The sequence below is a fragment of the Gorilla gorilla genome, chromosome 5, assembly GCF_029281585.2.
Source record: "Gorilla gorilla gorilla isolate KB3781 chromosome 5, NHGRI_mGorGor1-v2.1_pri, whole genome shotgun sequence".
NCBI classification, from domain to species: Eukaryota; Metazoa; Chordata; class Mammalia; order Primates; family Hominidae; genus Gorilla; species Gorilla gorilla.
The window spans coordinates 123,730,865-123,736,487 of NC_073229.2; the positions used below are offsets into that span (position 1 = coordinate 123,730,865).

At 40.2% G+C, this 5,623-nt stretch overlaps 1 pseudogene; it reads left to right on the forward strand.

Annotated features, from left to right (window-relative positions):
* On the forward strand, window positions 1–606 carry LOC101128479 (small ribosomal subunit protein uS3-like; annotated as a pseudogene).
* Window positions 607–5,623: the final 5,017 nt, after the last annotated feature.

Genomic DNA, 5,623 nt, shown 5'->3' on the forward strand with positions numbered 1-5,623 from the left:
TGGTGTGCCACAGCAAGATGGTGGTGCAGTTTTCCAAGAAGAGGAAGTTTGTCATTGATGGTATCTTCAAAGCTGAACTGAATGAAATTCTCATTCAGGAGCTGGCTGAAGATAGCTACTCTGGAGTTGAGGTCTGAGTTACACCAGCTAGGACAGAAATCTTTACCTTAGCCACCAGAACACAGAATGTTCTTGGTGAGAAGGGCTGGCATATTTGGGAATTGACTGCCGTAGTTCAGAAGAGGTTTGGCTTTTCAGAGGGTAAAGTAGAGCTTTATGCTGAAAAGGCGTCTACAAGAGATATGTGCCATTGTCCAGGCAGAGTCTCTGTGTTACAAACCCCTAGGAGGGCTTGCTGTGAAGAAGGCCTGCTATGGTGTGCTGCGGTTCATCATGGAGTGTGGGGCTAAAGGCTTCAAGGTCATTGTGTCCAGGAAACTCTGAGGACAGAGGGCTAAATCCATGAAGTTTGTGAATGGCCTGATGATCCACAGCTGGGACCCTGTTAATACTATGTTGACACCGCTGTGCACCATGTGCTGCTCCAACAGGGTGTGCTGGGCATCAAGGTGAAGGTCGTGCTTCCCTGGGAACCAGCTGGTAAGATTAGCCCTAGGAAGTCCCTGCCCAACCAGGGGCAGGGGACCCATCTTTGGGTTCGTGGAACCCAAAGATGAGATACTCTCCACCACTCCCATCTCAGAACAGAAGGGTAGGAAGCCAGAGCCACCTGCCATGTCCCAGCCAGTCCCCACAACATAACAGGGTCTACTTAGCAGCTGTGTCTGGAGTCTGGATGTTGTTCTGTAAAGAACTTTAATAAAATCTTGTACAAAGAAAAAGTCCTAAAGTCGTAGATGCATCTCACTATGCTAAAATTAAGGTGTCAGCAGGGCTGTATTCCTCTCTAAAGAATCTAGAGGATAATCTGTATTCCTGCCTTTTCCAGTTTCTAGAGGTTCCCACATTTCTTGGCTCATGGCTCCCTTCATCTTCAAAACCAGCCATGGCCAGTTGAGTCTTTCTCATGTTGTGTCACTCTAAATTGTACCTTCTTCTTCCACATTTAAAGTACCCTTGTGATTACTACCCTGGGCCTACCTGGATAATCTGGGATAATTTTCTTATTTTAAATTCAGCTCATTAGCAACCTAAATTCCATCTGCAACCTTAATTCCTCCCTGCCATGTAACATAACATATTCACAGGTTCTGGAGATTCAGATGAGGACATCTTTGGAGACTATTATTTTGACTGCTACAGTGTCTTCAGATTGTTAATCAGCTCTGGCCCACAGACTTAAGTATCTAGGCTCTTCAGCAAGTATGTTCTTAGGGTACAAGTTGATGTATCAGATTGTTATAACTTGATATCACTAACTTCAACCAACTTCTATTGATCTAATTTTGTACTTATGAAGCAATCTTTCAATAATAATTTGGTTTCCCACATTAATTTGCCTATGGAAATATAATGCTATGAGCAGTAAAAAAGTATTTAGTCAATTGGCAATTATCTTTATAAATCAATTAATTTGTATTGTTTTTTCTTTTTTTTTTTAACTCTAATCTCATGACAGATTATATATTAGGTTTTTTGCAGGTTTTTTTTTTTCACAGATGGGGTCTCACTATGTTGCCCACGCTGGTCTCAAACTCCTGGGTTCAAGTGATCCTCCTGTCTCAGCCTCCAAAAGTGTTGGGATTTATGGGTATGAGCCACTGCACCTGGTTGGGTTTTTAATGTATGAGTTTCTATGAGCTTGATCAATGTATTTACACCCAAGAGATAGACTAGACTTAGTAATCTGGCAGCTCATGTTTCTGAGTCTGCAAAAATAAAGACCAGATCTGCAAACTCTGGGGAAGTCTATCTGTCTAGTGGTCTTCTGAAATGATTGATTTTGATGTACTTTTCAAACTAAAGCTCAGAATGGATCTCACTTTCTGGCTATAAACTGGATACTCCCCTAACTTCTTTCATTATGTTATTTATCCCTGCAGCATTGGCCAATTCTCTTCTTTGTTTTTATTCATTTTTTTCACATCTACATACTATAATTGAACTTTTTTGGTTGCAAAGTTACTGCCATAAATTTACAGTTCATTAAAAAAAGAAATGTGGATTGGCACTAGAATTGTAACTAGAAAACTGTCTGGAATTGAGACATACTTCTTTTTGTGTGTTTCTTGTTTTCCTGTTCCAACTGGCCTATAATATTTCCCCATTCTGTGTATTTTCTGTCTGCTTCATAGTCTCTGCATTGTAACTTTAGTTTGTATGCTCTTAGTTTTTCTCTTTAACATGAACTTTCAGCTTTAATTCCATTCTACTTCATTCTCTCCTTATTTCCTTTGTATATATAGATAGAGGTTTCACACCAAAAAAAAAAAAAAAAAGCGTCTAGGGCCCCACAGAACTAGGGACAGCCCTGATGAGAACAACCATAATTGGCTTAGGATGGTTGGTGGTCCTTAATCTTGACTGTGCTTTAGACTTACTTGAGGGTGCTTCTAAAACAATCATCCTTTTCAGACTTGACTTCCAGACCAAATTTCTTCTATAGAATAAATATACATACAAACACATTTATATGCCTGTGTACTTATTTATATCTAAGCAAGAAGAAATAAGTGGAAGAATATATATACATCAAGACATTGAAATGATAATGGGGGAACAACCGCATGATAATGAGCAACAACTATATTAATCAGGGTTCTCCAGAGAAGCAGAACCAATAGGAGATTATATATATAATTGGCATACTTGATTATAGAAGCCGAGAAATCCCACAACCTGCCATCTTCAAGCTGGAGATCCAGAAAAGCCAGTGGTGTAGTTCCAGTCCAAGCCTGAGGGCTTGACAACCAGAAGCACTGATGTCCAAGGGCAGAAGATAAGATGGATGTCCAGACTCCAGAAGAGAGAGTGAATTGACCCCTCCTCTGTCTTTTTGTTCTCTTTAATCATGCAACAGTTTGGATGATGCCCACCACATTGGTGAGGGCTATCTTCTTTACTCGGTCAACTGATTCAAATCTCTTCCTACTATGTCCTTTTTCTCTTCCAGGAGAAAAAACTTCATAGCCACACCTAGCAATAATGTTCTACCAGTTACCTGGGCATACTTAGCCTAATCAAGTTGACTTCTAAAATTAACCATCCATAACAACCAAACAGTAAAGTATTTTAACCCAAATGATAAAATAAATATACCTGGATCTATGCTGACATACATATGTAAGTATATGATTAAGTAAATAAATAAATGGGTAAAAGATAAATCTTCCTTACTAAAGAATTCCAAATAATACATGTAGACAGTTTCCCCTCCAGAGATGGAACTTAAAGCTTCACCCCTTGAGTATGGGCTGAATTTAGTGTCTTGCTTCCAAACAATAGATTACGTAAAGGGAAAAAATAGTAACTTTACAGCAGAGACACCTGGCACACACTACCTGAACAAAGCGATCAAGGTTAGCATAAACAGTGATAAGTCATGTTGGTAGTATGTATTCCTGACATGATGTGATAAGGAGAGAACTCTACCTTTACCTCTGTGGTCTTCCTCTTAAAACTCTGTAACCCTACAACTAGTCATGAGAAAAAAAAAAAAACGTCATCAGACAAACCCAAATTTAGGGACATTATACAAAACATCTGACCAGCACTATTCAAAAATATCCAGGTCATCAAAAACAAATAAAGACTGAGAAACTGTCACAGACCAGAGGGGAATAAGGAGACTTAATGGCTAAATGTAATGTGGTATCCTGAGTGGGATCCTGGAGCAGAAAAAAGACATAGTAGGAAAAATTGGTGAAATTTGAATAAACTGTGAAAATTGATTAATAGTCATGAAGCAATAACAGTCTCTCAATTTTAACAAATGTGCCATAGTTATGTTAAGATGTTAATATTAGGGGAAACTGGGTAAGAGACATATAGGCACTCTCTGTGCTATCTTTATAACTTTTCTGTAAATTTAAATTAAATTATTCCAAAATAAAAGGTTTGATATAGTTTGGATATTTGTCCCTGCCCAAATCTCATGTTGAAATCTAATCTTCACTGTTGGAGGTGGGGCCTGGTGGGAGGTGTTTGGGTTGGGGGAGGATCTCTCTTGGCTTAGTGCTGTTCTCATGATAGTGAATGAGTTCTGATGAGATCTGTTTGCTGTAAAGTGTGGCCCTCCAGCCTCCACCTCTTGCTCCTGCTCCCGCTATGTGATGTGCAAGCTTCTGCTCCACCTTCTGCCATGAGTAAAATCTCCCCGAGGCCTCCCCAGAAGCCAAAAGATGCCTGCTCTGTACAGCCTGTGGAACTGTGAGCCAGTTAAACCTGTTTTTTAAAATAAATTGCTCAGTCTCAGGTATTTCTTTATAGCAACACAAGAATGGCCTAATACAAAGCTTACTTTAAAAATATACTCCAGGCCAGGTGCGGTGGCTCATACCTGTAATCCCAGCACTTCGGGAGGCTGAGGTGGGGAGATCACTTGAGGTCAGGAGTTTGAGACCAGCCTGGCCAACATGGTGAAACTAAAAATACTCTCTACTAAAATACAAAATTAGGTAGGTGTGGTGGCATGCGCCTGTAATCCCAGCTACTTTGGGAGGCTGAGGCACTAGAATCACTTGAACCTGGGAGGCAGAGATTGCAGTGAACTGGGATCATGCCACTGCACTCCAGCCTGGGTGACAGAGTGAGACTCTGTCTCAAAAAAAAATTTTATATATATACATATGTGTGTGTATGTATATATGTGTGTACATATGTATATATACATAGATGTATATATGTGTGTCTGTGTGTATGTATGTGTGTGTGTATATATATTTGTGTGTGTGTGTGTGTGTGTGTATACTCCAAAGATACTGAGGTGTGGGTTGGTACAGCATCTCACTTACCTGAGTCTGAGGGCTGCATTGATTCTCATTTACCTTGTATGTGGTTGGTTTAGGCATGAGCAAGTGACAATTCTAGCCAATGCCATGGAGGGGAAGTCTGCTGAGAACTTCTGAGCGAGGTCATAAACTAAAGTATTTGGAGGAAAAAAAAATCAATCTGTTTTCTGCTACTGACTGTTGTATCTATAGTGAGCAGTTCTGGGGATGATTTTGCCCCCGCTCCTCATGGGACTTTTGGCAGTGACTGAAGAGTGAAGACGCTTTTGCTTGTTGTAACTGTGGGGAGAGTGCTGTGGGCATCTACTGGGTAGAAAACAGGGATGCTGCTAAACATTCCACAACGCACAGGACAGCCCCCCATAACAATGAATGATTCAGCCCCAAATACCAACTTCCAAAGTTGAGAAACTGCTGTATGTGATCACTGTTGTGTGGCAGATGTGCTATGACTGTGAAGACAAGGCTGAGGATGACAGAACCAAAGGGCATGAAAAAAATTAGTTCATGGTGACAATGTTGAGGAACCATTGAATTAAACAACCTCTCAAGTGCCTATATCTGGATTTTTTTTGTAGTTGATTTGGCAGGTGGGTTGTTACACACTCCTTAGTGGATTCCAACTTCCATGGTCACTGTCCTGCTCAGACTTTTTTTAGGTGAAAATAAATCTCTTTATTGTTTAAAAACTCTGTTGGCGTTCTAATTGACAT